Source organism: Apium graveolens, chromosome 7, assembly GCF_009905375.1.
Source record: "Apium graveolens cultivar Ventura chromosome 7, ASM990537v1, whole genome shotgun sequence".
Classification (NCBI taxonomy): Eukaryota; Viridiplantae; Streptophyta; class Magnoliopsida; order Apiales; family Apiaceae; genus Apium; species Apium graveolens.
Window position 1 is genome coordinate 33,373,450 of NC_133653.1, and position 20,004 is coordinate 33,393,453.

Genomic DNA, 20,004 nt, shown 5'->3' on the forward strand with positions numbered 1-20,004 from the left:
GACTGACTTTGCCTTGATATAAGTTGTGTTTGATGTATTGATGATGGTTGGGTGGTTTGTAGTGAATTGGTAAAGAATTGGAGTGGTATAAATATTCGTAATCGCGTAAACATAGCTGTCATAACGTCCGATTTTCTTTAGACTGTTTTGTGCATAACATTAGGACCCGAGGACCCCCTGCTAGATTGTGACCACTGCCATGTTTAGGTAGCTCATGTTACGAGCTTCGTTTTGATATGTAGTTCGTTCGATTCCGATGCACGGTTTAGGAGAAACGACCGTTTCAAGTAACGGCGTTTCGCGAACGAAACTTTTTCCCTCGCCTTACTTTGGAATGTAGGTTAAAGACCAAAAAGGGTGAATTAATGTATGAAACATTTATGGTAAGTGTGTTAGGCAGTTGGTAAGTCATTCGCGAAGGAATCGCTTTAAAACTCGTAAAGGTTAAATTATTAAAAATGGTGGAGCCGAGGGTACCCGAGTGACTTAAGCGAATCGGTGAGCGCAAAACTAGCATTAGAGTCTAAGTTAGTTAAATCATAGATTTACAAGTGATTTTGGTTTAATTCCAACTTACTTGTTGTTTATAGGTTACCAGACTCGTCCCGAGCCATTCGTAACCCCCAGTCGCTCAGGCAAGTATTCTATCCGTTATACTGTTGTTGTGATGTATACACTTGTATATGCATTATCTTGCGATAGATGCATGTTGGTTATTTAGCAAATTCTTGCGATATATTGTAGCATGTGATATGGTATATATGCATGCCTGTTTCATATTCTTGAAATATATATCTGTTGGTTCAGTTGATAATACCTATGCTAGAGGATAGCGGTATCTTGCATATACCCTTAGTATAGGGACCCAAAGGTGAAAATATTTTCAAAAACCGGGAGTCGAGGATCCCGAGTAGATTTTATATATATGGATATGGATATTTATATATATATATATATATATATATATGTATGGTTATAGTTTTCTAAACTATTAATCGAATAAGGTTTATTCGATAACTTGAAACTTTATTTTATTATTAAATATTATTTCGAATATTATTCGAAGGCTTATGACTCTTTTATATTATTTATTGAATATTATTTAAATATTCATTTAAGGATGTATGACTCCTTTATTTTATTTAATGAATATTATTTATAATATTCATTCGAGGTATTATGACTCAGCTTATTTTATTTATTGAATATTATTTGAATATTCATTTGAGGATGTATGACTCCTTTATTTTATTTAATGAATATTATTTATAATATTCATTCGAGGTATTATGACTCAGCTTATTTTATTTATTGAATATTATTTGAATATTCATTTGAGGATGTATGACTCCTTTATTTTATTTAATGAATATTATTTATAATATTCATTCGAGGTATTATGACTCATCTTATTTTATTTATTGAATATTATTTGAATATTCATTTGAGGATCTATGACTCCGATTATTTGCTGAGATATATTCTTTATTTTATTAAAGAATAAGGTGTAAATAATCAAACTTATTTTCGATTATTCAAATAAAGATAATACTTTTATATAAGTATATCTTTGGTTATTTAATACTCGTTTCAAGTATAAGTTTTAATACTTCTACTTCAATTATTTTTATAAAGATTATTCTTTATGGGAATATTATTTAAATAATAATATTCAGTCATTTTCTAAATATTCTGGGGACTGATTTACTTCATTAAATCAGCTTTACTCCAAACACTCTATAAAGTGTTTTCGAGTCTTCAAAATGATTTTTAAAGTCAGAGCGGATCCCAAAACTCATTTTTATATTTAAGATCTTCCTTTTAAGGGGATTTAAATACTCGCTCAAAACCTGGGGAATCCGGCTCTGTGGTGTATTTTATATTCGCAACAAGGTTGCAGATTTGGTAAATGAATTGATTACTTGCCCAACGTTCGGGAAGTAAGCCCCTCTCATTGAGTCGGCATAAGCGACAGGCCGGGGTACGGTCTATTATTGTGTAAGTGGCTCAGTGGGAGTCCATCAAATGCATAAGTGGCTGAGTGGCAGTCCAGCATAGGTCTTAATTATGACCAGGGTGATGACCAGTGGGGAATTCGTCCATCTACTAGTAGAAAAGGTTACTTATTGGTATCTTTGCCTGATCAGCAAGATATCGGGTTTATGCCAAAATTCTTTTCCTTTCCCAAAATTCATTGGATGTTTCAAACTCTGTTCATGCTTTACATAACAGAGGTTCCAGGAAATGTTTAAAGAGATATATATGTGGATATATATATATCGGGACTAAATAAAGTATCTCGTAACTTTATTTCATTCAATAATATTTCAAAGATTGAATCTATTCAAATCTTGTCTTGTAGTCTCATCTATGTGATGAACTTTTGAAACTGGTTATAACTTGAACGGTGGTAGTTCAAGTAGTATTGGGAAATATATAAGTATATTGGGGTATTTGGTAACCTCATCTTTTAAACTTATATCTAATTAATAATTGTCTTATGTATGACAAAGATTTTTAGAAAAACGTTGAGACAAGGTTAGATATATGAGATCACCTTGCAACGATATTTTTTTATATACAGTTATACACTGGGATTTTGTGTATATTATGCATGGAAGAGGACTTCCGATATTTTGAAAAGTATATATGTATATATACTGAATATTTTGCGACTTCATCGCATTAAGATATCAAACTTGGTTCATTTCTTTTGACCAAGACTTTCATGAGTATTATGAGTAGGCTCATATATTGTAAATCATTATACATATTATTTTGGTGGGCTTGCTGCTCACCCTTGCTTTATTTCTTCATCACACAACAACAGTTAGGAGAGATGGCCAGACCCCAGCAGACCCAGCGCAAGCGCGTGGGAAGCGTCCCGCGTCTTCCCGTTGATGTTGTAGCTGCTATAGCTGCAGAGGTAGATCTATTGTAGATCAGACCATCTACTTTTGAGAATCAATTATGTATAATTATAACTTGTGGCAGATAATGGCAATTAACTGTAAATTTATCAAGTAATCATTTTGGGTTGTAATAACTTTTAAATTGTGGATTCAAAGACTTGTACTTATTTAAATTTCATCTCTGAGACTATAACGGGTTGTGGTGTGTGTTAGTGTGGGGTCACAGCATAAGGTTATTTATTATTAATTAAGTGAAGTGATATTGTGGAAAGAAAGACCGTGACGACCCGGATCCCCGACCCCGGATTTGGGGGTGTTACAGAAATGGTATCAGAGCTAAGCGTTATAAACCTCAGAGATGATGGGACGTTAAGATAATAAGTTCACTAAGATAATAAGAACTCTTGCCAAGTTCATAGTCGGACTACCTAACGTAGTACTGACAGTTAAAACCCTTATGGGAACCCTTATAAATGTAGCGATAGAAGCGTAGTTCGTTATCGTATATGGTAGCGGGACTCCGAACCCTGAAGTTGAGGAACATCAACGCGATGATGTTTTATTACTAATTGGAGATCAGATTGTGGATCCAATAGAGCGTCCTAATGCAGGACCGGATGATGTTGATATTGAGGATGTAGCGGTTGAGGATGTTGTCCTAGAAGGGATTGTTGCTGAGGAGGATCCTGTGGAGGATCCTGACAAGAATGAATAAAGGACCACTGATGAATTGATGACCATGGTTAGGTCGACTACCAGAGGTAGGATTGGTCGGTCACTACCAGGGGTTCGTTCAAGTTTGTAAAGACAGTAGCCCCTTTAACGCGGCTTACTCATAAGACTGAGAAGTTCGAATAGGCAGAGAAATGCGAGAACAACTTTTAAGAACTGAAGCAAAGGTTGGTGACGGCCCCTATGTTGGCGTTGCCGGAGGGAAAAAGGAGATTTTGTGATTTGTAAGTGACGCTTCGCATAAGGAATTAGGGTGCTTCTTATATAGCACAGCAAGATAATCGCGTCTGCGTCAAGACAATTAAGGGAATTTAAAATTCGATATCCCCACCCATGAGCTTGGGCTCGTGGCAATAGTTTTGCCCTAAAGATTTGAGGCACTACTTGTATGGAGAGAAGTGTGAGATTCACAAACCATAGGAGCTCTAGTACCTTTTTACGTAGAAAGAGCTCAATATATGCCAGAGGAAGCAGTTAGAGCTAATCAAGAATAATGATTGGGAGATTCTTTATCATTCGGGGAAAGCCAATATGGTGGCTGATGCCCTTAGTAAAAAGGAGAGACTCAAGATGATAATGTCTTTTGGAGAGTTTATAAGAGATTTTGAGAAAATGGAAATAAAAGTGAAGGTAACCGGAGCCGGTACCGAAAAGCTGTTTGAGATTGTAATACAGCCCAAATTATTGGAAAAGATCATATTGTGCCAGAAAAAGTTATGAATGAAGGCAGAGAGCCAACAATTAGATAAAAGATTAATATCGAGAAAGATGGTAAGGGAATAATGAGGTATTCCTATAGAATTTGGGTTCCAAAAGTTTAAGAGCTTAAAGATGAAATCTTAGATGAAAGCTAGTTTGAGGAATAAGAGTTAGAGCAAACCCTGAACGTGATAGTCAGGGAGGTTGCCACCAAGACAAAAGGAACCCATAACATGATGAAGTGGAAAATGAGGATTTAAATTATGTAAGATGACCCCAATTATGGGGAGTAGGAAGAAATATTTAGACTGAAGAAACAAAAGTCGAGTAAGGACAGGAGACCCGAGATGGTACCCCTATACGGCAATTCATGGACCTGTCTAAAGAGAACTTAGACTATTATCCCCAACCACCACCCTGAGGAGACAGTGCGGTGGGAAATTCTTTCATGACCTTTAAGTCGCTAAGCTCTCAGAGTTCCAAGGAACAAGCTGACCCAGTCGAGGCAAGAGCCTGGCTAAAGGAAATAGATGAATCATTTGAGATTCTAAATGATTGACGAACCACAAAAGACTGTTTTGTCACTTACCCTCCTAAGAGAGAGACCACCCGCTGGTGAAAGGCCAAGGAAGGCACGGAGCAAGAGATTATAATAAACTGATTTAAGTTCAGTCAATTGTTTTCAGGAAAGTACTTCCCAAGGTTATGGAGATAGTGTAAAAGCTTAAGAGCCAGAACAAAGGCAGACGAGTATGATGAATTATGAATCTAAGTTCTAAAAGTTATCAAGATTCGTTCTGAAGACACGAATCCAGAATGACGAGATGTTTGAAATCAATGCTTATGTTGTGTTGGTTCATGAAATAACGATAAGAGAAAGGAATATAAAGGCAAGAGAGTTTGAGGAATGATAAGGGAGTTGGGTATGAGGAAACCCTAAAGACTCCTATTAATAGAAATAGAAAAGTATATGATCGTCAGGATGAGGGTGATTCACCATGAGTTAAAGTTGACGGTTGAAGGCATAAGAGATGCATATAGTTTATCCCCTGTAAGTTGGGAGGATTCGAGGAAACCTTGAGATAATTCGAAGGATAAATAATGAGACGCGGATAAACTAAGGGGATAAGAAAGTAAGAAATTAAGAAAATTGGATGAAGGAAGTGACCTTCAAGAAGGTGAAGTGTAAGACCGGTGGCATGATACCCAGAAAGGGAGACGCCAGATATGAAAGATATCCCAACATTGAGGTGACTGTTGAGATAAACAACAAAAGTAAATAAGGAATTATTAAGAAGAAGTTCACGTTGAACACGACCAATATCTTCCAGAACATCCATGTTATCGTTACCAGATTAGGCAAGAAAAGCGGATAACCGTTGTTATCTTTTGGAGGCCATTTTGATTAACCTCATTTTGTATACAGATGTTATTGTGAAATTAGGCATTTACTATCGAGGTGGGAATGATTGAATAAGATACCCATATCAGGGATATATGACTTTATTTATCCATGGAAGGATGCTTGTACCTTTTTAAAGGTGGAATTAAGGATAGAACATCGGTAACTTAAAACGAATCCTAGGGGAATGCATAAAGGTTGGCATTTCACCCTTAATAGGGATAGTATGAGTTTTGACAGTATGAATTGGAAAGGATTAAGGTAATAATAACCTTTAAGGATCAGTGGAGAAATTCTTCAGAAGTATATAGACAATGGTTCTACTATTAGTAAATGGTATTGTGATATGCCCTGTATCTAGGGAATACAGGAGGAACGATTGAAGGATAACCTTAGAGGTTTTATAAGGAAAAAGGTAATATTCAAAATTCTCAAGAATGGAAATGGGGATAAAGGAAATATGACGTAATTATAATGATGCCAAGTGGGGCACGTGTTAAACCACGAGAAAGTATGGATCAAACCAGTAAAGGTTGAAATTGTTCTAGGCAAGTAGGACTTAAGATAAAAGATGTTCTAAGTATAGTTGAGAGTCAGTCGTGACAGTGATTAACCTCTAAAGACTGAGGCAATAACTTATGGAAAAATGGTGATTTTTTTTTATTCATCAGATTTTAAGGAATACATCTTCACATAAGCTGTGATTGAAATGAGGTAGAAAATTATTTGGAGGTGGTTAAAATGACGTTGACTGTAAGGAAATTGTACTATCAGGAAAGGCCAAAGAGGTGGCCGACACTTTAAAGGTAAGAGGATAATTATAGGCACTTGTGCCAAAGGAATACAGTGATGATGGTTAAAACTGTGAAGGTTGTATTATGGTTTGGAAGATTGACATTCCTTCTGATGACTGTGCAATACCCAACCGTAATAGTAGTTAGTAAAGGTTTAATTCGTGTAATCGCCATGAGCGGGCTATCTATCTCAGAAGATACTATCTTGAGATAAGCCAGGACCATAGTTCAAAAAGGACTAAACAAACCTTTGAGTTAAGTCTTCTATTGAAGGCATATGATTAAGAATGGTATTAACCTGCTATCGTTGCTTTGAGCGAAACTCTTCTGCAAATTTTATCTGCTTCATGTCATGAAAGTACGTCAGAGTTTGGAGTGTTCTTCATGAATTGTGATTGGTGGTTATGTTAACTCCTTAGGAGAATTAGATACGAGATGTATGGACTCCGTATGGTTAGTTATTAAGACTTCATGGAAAATGAATGACTACAGTAGGTCAGTGGTGGACCATAGTAAGGCAGTAATGATTCTGCGATTAATGAGCTGATTACAACCGTGAGAGTTGTATTGGAATGGGTGTTGAGATTGAGTACCACTAATCGGGTAGTGGTAGTGTATAAGTTATCATTGATAGACTAATTAAGTAGAGTATCTACCTAGTGAATAATTATTCTTTCTTATCAATAGAGAGTCGTATTATTATACGGGGAAGGTTGCGGTGCAAGCATAGAATTCAAGTAACGATGATGTCTAGAATGAGATCCCAGATTCGATTTTCGATGTCGAGGGAGTTTCAAAGGTGATTATGTATAAGCTCAAGGAAGAGTGTGGATCCATAGAATGATGGACGGGATAGAGAAAATATTTAGGCACGTGAAATGCGATGCTATAATACTTGATGTTGATATAAATACATATATGTTTTGTTCTCCTATGACAAACCTCTATAGTTCAGAGGTAGGTTCCAAGCCAGATATTTTGTGGCTGTATATTTTTTCATATATACAATTCTCTTCAATTCGTTCTTTTCTCTTCTTTTCATTTCATGTAAGCTGAGAAGAACAACCCTTCCAAAAGGGGAGGTATTGCCGAATGACTATCTATCTGTGTGATAGAAGCCAAGTAGGATACCAGCTATTGTTTAATTGCTTGTCAAGTACTAAAGGCTGGCCACCTTCTGTACTAACTATGCAATATAACAAGTGTTCATGATCATAGTGATCTCTCAACAAATTCCTTTACTTCTATTTGATTGATCAAATTTTGGAAAATAGAAACAACTGAAAAAGGAGTAATAAAGTGGTGGTAGTATGCGGAATGGGAACACATTCGTGATACTAAGGTTGACGTGGTTATTAAAAGGTTATAGAACGCTAACGAGCAAAAGTATAACCAGTATAATATTAGGAACGGAAGGTAGTAGCGATTACGAACTGGAAAAGAATGGGTATTGAGAAGCAGAAGCTCTAATGATAAAAGCTATAATGAGAGTCTGTGCAATAGACTTGAAAGAATTTGGAATGATCACTTAATTCGGATTGAGTTATCTTACGACAATAGATCATATGTCATTATCGAGATGTCGCCTTATGAGATCCTTGAGGGAAGATAATGTCGATCTCCCTTATGTTAGGATAAAGTTGTAGAGCGCAAGATGCTCGGACCCGCAGTAGTCCAAAGGACCAAGGATATGATAGATCTAATCAGAGGACGGCTGGTAGTAGCCCAAGATGGACATGATAAGTATGTTGATTTGACACGAAAGGATAAAGAGTATGAAATAGGGGACCTAGTAATGATATAGGTATCCCTTGGAAAGGATTGATGAGGTTCGGAAAGAAAGGAAAGCTAAGTCTACAATTTGTTGGACCCTTGGATATATTAAGACGTTTGGGAAGTTAGCATATGAGCTAGCCCTAACCCCGAACATGTAGCAGGTCGTAACGTGTTTCATGTATCAATGTTAAGGAAGTGTAATTCAGATGCCAGATAAATAGAGGCATATGAGCGCATAGATATGCAACCCGACGTAACCTATATGGAGCAACTAGAAAGGGTTATAGATCGAAAAGGGACAAGTGCTTAGGAGAAGGGTTATCAAACTAGTCAGAGTTTGATGGTAGAACCACAATGTGGGAAAATTGACTAGAGAGTTAGAAGGCACAATGCTAAGAAAGTATCCCCATTTGTTTTCTATCTGATTCCGGGACGGAATCCTTTTAAGGAGGGGAGACTGTAATAACCCCAATTTTTGAGAAATTTTGAAACCCTTATGAATAGTGTTTTTGCTGAACGAGAAAACTTTTCATGCCACGCTATGTAGGGGTTCTGTTATTGATCTTATGGGATATTATTAGTACTCTATGAAGTATATAAGTGTATGTAAAGATCGTCAGAATCCAATTCCGAACACTTTGATTTTTCCCGGAAATCCACAATATACGGAGAGAATTGAGTATAAGGTAACAGGATAAAAAGGATTTAAATTAAAGGATTATAAGAGAGGATCATAAAAGGAATATAATATATTGAGAAAGGTTAAGGGAACCTAAGTAATAAGATCCCGGGTATGATCCCTCAAACGATAAACGAGAACGAAAGATAAGCGAACCGTAAAACAAATAAGTGACCAAGAGACAAGCTTGTACAAGAAGCCAGGGATTGTGACATCATCAAACCACAAGGTGTGGACAAGTGGGAGCATAATGACATGTGCAAGGTGACACAAGCATGACATAGGGAAGGAGGAGGTGTGGTTGGTTTATAACCACACAAAATCAAGGTTAATTAAGTCATTAACCAAAAACAACACAAAAATCAACCAACCAAGCAAATCATTTCATTTTCATCAAACAAAACACAAAAATATCTTCTTCCCAAGCTAGCTCTCGGCCCATTTCTTAAAATTTGAAGATCCAAGCTCCACCACTTATTATTTAGCAAGGTAATTATCCTAGCTTCTCCTAGTTAAGTTACATACTTCCTATAAGTTTAAGCTTCTAATTCCAAGCCAATCTTTTTCTATAAATCAAGGAAGAAGATGGTGAATAGTAACCTTCAAGAAATAACTTTAGTTTTCTTGGATTTTTATGAAAGATTAAGGTTATACAAGCAAGGATCAAGGTTCTTTTAGGCATTCAAAGCTCTTGGGTTGTGTTAGGAAGCTTCAAGGAGGTATAAACAACTTTCACCTTTAACTTATAGTTTGAACTTTGAGTTTTGATGAGTTTATGGATGGATTAATGTCTATATAGAAATATCCATGTATGTATAGCAAGATCCATGTATGTTAGATAGTTGGGTTGGATTTGTGGTGATTTTGGATATGAATCTTGGTTAATGGTTAATGAATCTTAAGTTATGGATTAGTAGATCATGTTTGTGGTTGAATAAGTTGGAAAACCTTGAGATTATGGACTGACTTTGCCTTGATATAAGTTGTGTTTGATGTATTGATGATGGTTGGGTGGTTTGTAGTGAATTGGTAAAGAATTGGAGTGGTATAAATATTGGTAATCGCGTAAACATAGCTGTCATAACGTCCGATTTTCTTTAGACTGTTTTGTGCATAACATTAGGACCCGAGGACCCCCTGCTAGATTGTGACCACTGCCATGTTTAGGTAGCTCATGTTACGAGCTTCGTTTTGATATGTAGTTCGTTCGATTCCGATGCACGGTTTAGGAGAAACGACCGTTTCAAGTAACGGCGTTTCGCGAACGAAACTTTTTCCCTCGCCTTACTTTGGAATGTAGGTTAAAGACCAAAAAGGGTGAATTAATGTATGAAACATTTATGGTAAGTGTGTTAGGCAGTTGGTAAGTCATTCGCGAAGGAATCGCTTTAAAACTCGTAAAGGTTAAATTATTAAAAATGGTGGAGCCGAGGGTACCCGAGTGACTTAAGCGAATCGGTGAGCGCAAAACTAGCATTAGAGTCTAAGTTAGTTAAATCATAGATTTACAAGTGATTTTGGTTTAATTCCAACTTACTTGTTGTTTATAGGTTACCAGACTCGTCCCGAGCCATTCGTAACCCCCAGTCGCTCAGGCAAGTATTCTATCCGTTATACTGTTGTTGTGATGTATACACTTGTATATGCATTATCTTGCGATAGATGCATGTTGGTTATTTAGCAAATTCTTGCGATATATTGTAGCATGTGATATGGTATATATGCATGCCTGTTTCATATTCTTGAAATATATATCTGTTGGTTCAGTTGATAATACCTATGCTAGAGGATAGCGGTATCTTGCATATACCCTTAGTATAGGGACCCAAAGGTGAAAATATTTTCAAAAACCGGGAGTCGAGGATCCCGAGTAGATTTTATATATATGGATATGGATATTTATATATATATATATATTTATATATATGTATGGTTATAGTTTTCTAAACTATTAATCGAATAAGGTTTATTCGATAACTTGAAACTTTATTTTATTATTAAATATTATTTCGAATATTATTCGAAGGCTTATGACTCTTTTATATTATTTATTGAATATTATTTGAATATTCATTTAAGGATGTATGACTCCTTTATTTTATTTAATGAATATTATTTATAATATTCATTCGAGGTATTATGACTCAGCTTATTTTATTTATTGAATATTATTTGAATATTCATTTGAGGATGTATGACTCCTTTATTTTATTTAATGAATATTATTTATAATATTCATTCGAGGTATTATGACTCAGCTTATTTTATTTATTGAATATTATTTGAATATTCATTTGAGGATGTATGACTCCTTTATTTTATTTAATGAATATTATTTATAATATTCATTCGAGGTATTATGACTCAGCTTATTTTATTTATTGAATATTATTTGAATATTCATTTGAGGATCTATGACTCCGATTATTTGCTGAGATATATTCTTTATTTTATTAAAGAATAAGGTGTAAATAATCAAACGATTATTCAAATAAAGATAATACTTTCATATAAGTATATCTTTGGTTATTTAATACTCGTTTCAAGTATAAGTTTTAATACATCTACTTCAATTATTTTTATAAAGATTATTCTTTATGGGAATATTATTTAAATAATAATATTCAGTCATTTTCTAAATATTCTGGGGACTGATTTACTTCATTAAATCAGCTTTACTCCAAACACTCTATAAAGTATTTTCGAGTCTTCAAAATGATTTTTAAAGTCAGAGCGGATCCCAAAACTCATTTTTATATTTAAGATCTTCCTTTTAAGGGGATTTAAATACTCGCTCAAAACCTGGGGAATCCGGCTCTGTGGTGTATTTTATATTCGCAACAAGGTTGCAGATTTGGTAAATGAATTGATTACTTTCCCAACGTTCGGGAAGTAAGCCCCTCTCATTGAGTCGGCATAAGCGACAGGCCGGGGTACGGTCTATTATTGTGTAAGTGGCTCAGTGGGAGTCCATCAAATGCATAAGTGGCTGAGTGGCAGTCCAGCATAGGTCTTAATTATGACCAGGGTGATGACCAGTGGGGAATTCGTCCATCTACTAGTAGAAAAGGTTACTTATTGGTATCTTTGCCTGATCAGCAAGATATCGGGTTTATGCCAAAATTCTTTTCCTTTCCCAAAATTCATTGGATGTTTCAAACTCTGTTCATGCTTTACATAACAGAGGTTCCAGGAAATGTTTAAAGAGATATATATGTGGATATATATATATATATCGGGACTAAATAAAGTATCTCGTAACTTTATTTCATTCAATAATATTTCAAAGATTGAATCTATTCAAATCTTGTCTTGTAGTCTCATCTATGTGATGAACTTTTGAAACTGGTTATAACTTGAACGGTGGTAGTTCAAGTAGTATTGGGAAATATATAAGTATATTGGGGTATTTGGTAACCTCATCTTTTAAACTTATATCTAATTAATAATTGTCTTATGTATGACAAAGATTTTTAGAAAAACGTTGAGACAAGGTTAGATATATGAGATCACCTTGCAACGATATTTTTTATATACAGTTATACACTGGGATTTTGTGTATATTATGCATGGAAGAGGACTTCCGATATTTTGAAAAGTATATATGTATATATACTGAATATTTTGCGACTTCATCGCATTAAGATATCAAACTTGGTTCATTTCTTTTGACCAAGACTTTCATGAGTATTATGAGTAGGCTCATATATTGTAAATCATTATACATATTATTTTGGTGGGCTTGCTGCTCACCCTTGCTTTATTTCTTCATCACACAACAACAGTTAGGAGAGATGGCCAGACCCCAGCAGACCCAGCGCAAGCGCGTGGGAAGCGTCCCGCGTCTTCCCGTTGATGTTGTAGCTGCTATAGCTGCAGAGGTAGATCTATTGTAGATCAGACCATCTACTTTTGAGAATCAATTATGTATAATTATAACTTGTGGCAGATAATGGCAATTAACTGTAAATTTATCAAGTAATCATTTTGGGTTGTAATAACTTTTAAATTGTGGATTCAAAGACTTGTACTTATTTAAATTTCATCTCTGAGACTATAACGGGTTGTGGTGTGTGTTAGTGTGGGGTCACAGCATAAGGTTATTTATTATTAATTAAGTGAAGTGATATTGTGGAAAGAAAGACCGTGACGACCCGGATCCCCGACCCCGGATCTGGGGGTGTTACAATAATTCTGCTTCCTAAAATATCAATCAGATATCTTTTCTTCCAAGTATTCTATTCTTCATAGAATTCCTTCTTCATGCATATCGCTTCTCATGTTTATCTCGATCTTCTTTCTTTTAATCAGCTGTTGTCCTTATCTGAACGTCCTTCAGCACTTAAGTTCTGATATCCATCTTCTGATGATTATCTCCTGATAATATAAGTACCGATATCCTTAAGTCCTGACTTCCAGTAAGTACTGATTTATCCTGTTTAAGTAAGATCTGTAAACTAAACATAAATCATATTAGCCATGACATTATCAAATATATCTAACAATCTCGCCCAACTTGTAAATTAGCATAATATACAAGTTTAACAGATATTTGATGATGTCAAAAACATTAAGTACAAATGCATGAGAATTAGACTAGATAACTACAACTTACAGTCCTTAAAGCTTTACCAATCTTTAACTTCTAATAACAGCTTAAGTCTGTACAAATATCAAAATTTAATCAGTTGTAGATCTTGACTTGGCTTCATCTTCTGATCTCTCTGATGTCAGGAGTTGTTCTGAGATAGTTCTTCAACAAACATCTCTCAGCATATCTGAGTTCATCAATCATCCTCCTTTTAGCATCTTTAAGCTCTGCAGTATCTTCACCAATTTGAAAGATTGCAGCTCTGAGATCATTAATCTTTGCTTTTCTTATATCCTGATCTAGTCTGATCAAATATGCCTTATCAGACTCAAGATTGAATTCCACAGCCCTGTAACCCAAAAAGGTAGTTATAATCTTGGCAGTGTTGGGCTTCATTTCAACTATATCACCCTTGTGATCTCTATACTTTGGAAGATATGTGCTGTCAGACTTAAAAGAATAAAGCCTTTTCTGTCTCTGAATCTGATCCTTCAAATAGTTTGCAGCACTTCCTGTCAATCTGTCATTCACTTGAAGTAAGAATAGTACATGCTCTAATTCTTCAAAATACTTTAATTGAATGGCATTTTGCCTTATATGATAAACCATACCATCTGTCATGAAGTACAACAAGATGTGTTCTTTCAAGTAGGTATGGTAAACCATTTGTACAGATTCCAGTTGATTCAATCTCTCAGGAGTTGCTCCAATACCTGGTTCACTCAAGGAAGTTGGATAATTGGTAGTGTTCTGTATTCTTCTTTCATCAGCACTTCCCAATCCAGTTTTAACTTGCTTCCTCAAAATATCAGAACTTACTGTCTCTTTACTCTGAACAACTTGAGCCATGTCAGAGGTTGTCTTAAAAACTTTTCTTGAAGTCAGAGCAAGATCATCCTTTTCATCAGTAATTTCTTCATTCACAGGAGGCACATAAACCTTGATAGGTTCACCAACTTTTTCTTTTCCCTTGGATCTTGGATCTATCTGCGGTTGTGATTTAGCCAATGTTGTTTCAGTATTTGTCCTTTCTTTTATCACAATGCCTTTGAGTTTTGGAAGTGTCTTTTTACCAGAAGCTTCAGATTTAGATGTGACTTTTTCTGATTTAAGTCTGGCTTCTTCTTCCATTAAACTCTCCAAGTCCATTCCTGGATTTTCCTGAAGAAATAACTGTCTTGACATTTCTTCATCAAGATCTAAAAGTTCATCAGAACTTATCCTTTTACTAGTAGCAGAACTATTCTTTTCCCAGTATCAGAACTTGTCCTGTGACTTGTGATTTCAGCTTTTCTTGATGAGAAACCTCTACCTTGACTATGACCTCTACCCATTCCAGAGTTTCCTTGGTCATCCTTTTCATCATCCTTCCCCTTCAGTGTCTTATCAGTTTTGCATTTGGACTTAATTACTTTCTCCCCCTTTTTGGCATCAGCAGGTAATAGAAGAGAGACAAGCAATTCCACTGAGGCTTGGATTTCATTAAGTTGAGATTGCTGAGAAGCTTGATTTTTCAGAATATCATCAATCTGAGCTTGTTGAGTCTCTTGAGTCTTCTCAATATAAGCAACCCTGTCAAAGGTAGGTTGGAAGAACTTTTTCTTATCAATCTTCTGAACTTGTTCTTGCTTTATTAATTCTTCCCTAAGATGATGTAACTCTGCATGAGTAGTAGAATGGAGACCTTGTAAATATTTAGTACTCAATACAGTGACTCTAAGTTGTGTTTTGAAATCATCAGTAGTTAACATTTTATCAGCTTTAGTCAAGTGCTCAGCCAGATGCTGTGCAGTTGGAGCACAGGTAACTGAGTTCCATTCCTTAGTCCACTCCTGTCCAGCAGGAGTTTCACTCCAAGGCACTGGTGCTTCTCTAGTAACAAGCTTCTTAACAAGTTCAGATTTAAGAACAGTTTGTTGAGGGGCATGTCCTGAAGGACCTGCTTCATCAGCATCTGCATTTGGAGCAGCATCACCAGTATCTCCAGCATTTGCAGCATCAGAACTTACAGAATCAGCATCTTCTGACAAAATAACAATATGAGAAGTAATTGAAGCTTCAACATCATCTTCTAAGTGCTGATCTTGTTTTAAGTTCTGATCAACAGCCATATCCTGATGCTCACCTATTGTCTGATCATCATCATCTAGATGTAGAGAAGGTGTAGTAGATAATTCTGGAGTTTGAACAGCATCAGTAACAGGTGTTGTTAATGGATTAGTTGCTGTTGGAGCTTCTAAGTAAAGAATTTCAGGCACAACCAGGTTCTGAATATCAATATCAGCACTTGTGTCTGGATCAACAGGAGATACAGACTTTTGAACAGGAGACACAGATGGTGTGTTGGCCTTTTCAGTAACAGCTTCCTGAGTTGGAGTTGATGGAGAAGTAGTGACTTTAGCAGATCCCTTTTCTTGTGAGATCAGAGAGTCCTGTTCTCCTTCCTTAGCTGCTACTTCATCATCATCTGAAACTGGCCTTTTTGCCCTCTATTTCTTGTATCTCTTTGAAGATATGGATTCCTTGGGAGTTTCATCAACAGTCATTCTTCTAAGCCTTTTGAGAAGCTTAGATCCCCCAATCCCAGAATCCTTCTGAGAAGTCACTTTCTCAGCTTCTTTATCAACATGTTCTGAAGTAGGAACCCGTTCCTCACTATCAGATTCATCTCTCAAAACAATCCTCCTTCTCTTTTGAGGTGTTTGAGGAACAATCTTTGTCCTCTTAGGCTTGGAAGATGAAGGCTTCACAGTAGGTGCTGAGGATGAAGGTTGGGCTGTCTGTGAAGTCGAGAGATATGATTTGAGATATGTCCTGAGAGTAGGTTGAGTAGTATGAGTGGTATGTTCTGATGGTTATTGTGGTGTGTGAGATGTGGTGATTGGTCGGACATTTGGATAAACAGATCTATAGGATTCAGGATCAGGATTTACCAAGATCTGTTTTACAGACTGAGGAATCTGTAAAGATCTAACCACTTATTTCTTCGTGTCAGCATTTACCAGGTCATTAAAATAACGTTTTGCAACTTTGAAAGGTGGAGTTAAGGTACTGGCTAACTGAGGTTCATCAGTACAAAAAGTATATATAAGCTGACAGAATCTAGCAAAGTAGATAATATTCCTATCCTCTGTCATCCTATCCCCAATAAAACCTATCACAGCAGTTGCAAAATCAAAATGAGTTTGGTTAATGATAGCATACCCGATGTGCTGACTTATTATAGGTATAGCATCAAAGTTGGAACATTTATTCCCCAAAGCTTTGGTAATGCAGTCAAAGAAGAAGCTCCACTCCTTTCTGATATGAGCCCGTTTCAACTGCCCAAGCTTTGCCAAACTCTGCTCATACCCCAAACTGGCCATTAACTCCTGAAGAGCTGATTCCTCTGGGGTTGAAAAAGTACATTCTTCTGGTAAATGTAGGGCCTTACGAATTGTATCAGGAGTTACCACATGCGTAGAATCATCCACTTTGAAAACAATACTTGGAGTACCATTTTGACCACCATTATCAAAGTTTCCAGTCCTCCAAAATGTCAGAACTTGTTGGCTTGAAAAAGTTGAAGGTTGGGTCAATGCATACCCGATTTCACTGTGTGCAAGAAGATCTTGCACAAAATGCAACTCAGACGGAGCTTCAGCATTATCAAGAATTACAGCATAGTTGTTTGGAACAAATTTAGCTCCATCAATGATCAAATCCTTAGGTGCCATAAAAAAAATCGAGATTTAAGAGTGCTTGTTAGGTGTTTGATAAAATGTCTATATGAAAAACCAACGTCAGGAGATGAAAGAGAGTAAAAGCGTATAGAGAGATAAAGTATAAAATTGAATAAAAGATTAAAAAATCCTCTCTCCGTCTTACTTATACTTTGTAAAAAAAATGTTACCATTGGACACCTGTCAGACATGCAGTAATAACGAATAGTTCATGGGCACGGGAAAACAGTAATCATTACTTACCCACTTGCAGTTTTTCAAGGAAAAACCGTTCCACTTACCCAGTTATTCCATTAATCAAGGTAAATCAGTTTTAATTCAAAATTGAAACTGCAACACCAATATTCTGAAAAACAATTCGAGTGAGAATGACCAAAATAAATCAGGTGAGCAAGTACTGATAAAGTAAAATCAGAACTTAATTTAAAACAAAATTTATATGGTCATCAGAATATGAATATTTATCAGGATTTAACAATGCATTACAAAATATCTCAGAGACAAGATCTTGAAAAAAACAAATTTCATTAATATATCAAGAGAATACATTCATGAAATTTAAATTACATCAGAACTTTTTAGAAGATTGTCTAAAGCTGCTAAACCTAACATCACCAGCTAATGTCCTAAGCTAAGAAGCCTGAAAAGCTGATGATGAAGAAGAACATGAAGAAGAAAATAAATTATTTCATCTTCCTACTCTCGACAAAGAGAATAGCAAGTCGTATTATTTGCTCCTACTTTCGAAGGCGACGAAGGTGAAGTTCTCTTCGAACTGCCACCAGATCACGTTTAATAGCCTCTGGAAATTGAATCCAGAGATTGAGAGGGATGTTAGTGATAGGGTATGGAGTTGGAATCCCATTTAAAAAGATATGTACAGTCTCATCGCCATAGTTGTAGAACCAGCCAAATGCAGCCATTTGTGGTGGTAAATGTAAAACGAGAGTGAGTTTGTGATAAAATAGTTGATGTGTAGGCTGATGTGAAGTGGTTGATTTTATAGGAAAAAGAATGCCAGGAGACGCAAAGAAATTTAATGCTGACAGGTAGAATTAATTCTACCTCGTCTCCCCAGACTTGGAAGAAGGAAAATAGTCATTGGAAGTTTAAGTTAGGGTTAATGCGCACAACTAACAAGAAAAAAAAATTACTGTACGAGTATGTGAACCACTATCCCTAATGATATTGACTGTTAATATCCTACCCAAACATAGTCTGATTTAAACTGAAACTGTTTGTAGATTTTATGCACAAATAAGTCAAGTAAAGAATCAGAATTTAATATCAGAACTTAGACTTATATTAGAACTTAACAGTTACCAGAACATAATTTCTTAACTCGAAAAATGAATGCCTATCTTAGTAAGTCCTCACACAAATTCTGATTTAGATTCTTCAGAACTTAATCATCAGAACATGCAATCAGAACTTGTCCACAGAATTTGTGCAATGTGACACAGAAACTGTTCATCTAAAATAACATAGATCACCACAGTTATTTTCAACATTCATATGGAGTGTTGAGTGTGTGCATTAAGCTAAATATCAGACAAAGAGTAAAGTCTAATTCACTTCTGTACATCTTCGAAATAAGGCATAACTAAAATTTTACTAAAAATCTGTCATTATTCTGAAACCTACTATTGAATGAATTCATGCTTGAGTCCACCTCAACTATTTTGTGCTAATTTTATGCATTTTTTTAAATTCCATTGTACAGTGGCTTCTCAGTGTAAGTGAGTTACGACTGCTTATCATAATTTATGCTATTATCAGAGTATTTCTCCAGTAATCATAGAGTGTGAAAAGTCACCAAGAAAATATTTTATTTGCTTTTCTGATGCATATTACTTAATACCAGCAATGCACTTGGGTCTTCCCTTCCACATTTTTTACTCTAGATCTCAAAGGAGTGCCTGATTTTTAATCCTTGTTTCTTTTTCTTTTGATAAGTGAGATTTATCAGCACTTAGTACATTCAACAGATTTACTAGCATCAGAACTTAACAGATGAGTAACATTATTCTAGTTTGTGACTTAGTAATAAGATAGACAAAGTAAATTCAACTAAGCCCAATATCAGAATTTGCTTGTGTCAATAGATTTCCACAGAAATAATTACTTCTAACATGGGATCATTAGTATATTGAAGATTACTAGGTCAGCATCTAGCACAGGTATCCTCATAGGATTGAGTAATTATATGAACAGACATATCACAATCAGAGTTTAGAAACTTACATCAGACAACAGTCAGTACTTAGGCAAATTTTCAATTATGCACAGAATACACAAAGAGAGTAATTTCCGTAAATACTGATCATAAAGTCTGATGCATCAGAACAAAACTAAGCAGATTTAGAGAAAGAACCTGAAACCATTCCAAGTTCATTTACCAATCTTGTAAAAGTAGCTTCACACAGTGGTTTTGTGAAGATATCTGCTAGTTATTGTTCTGTTGGAATAAAGTGCAATTCCACTGTACCTTCATTCACATGTTCCCTTATGAAGTGGTATCTGATGCTGATGTGCTTTGTCATTGAGTGTTGAACTGGATTACCTGTCATAGCAATAGCACTTTGATTATTACAGTAAATAGGGATTTTGAAATATGTTAACCCATAATCCAGTAACTGATTCTTCATCCAAAGAATCTGTGCACAACAGCTTCCTGCAGCAATGTACTCTGCTTCT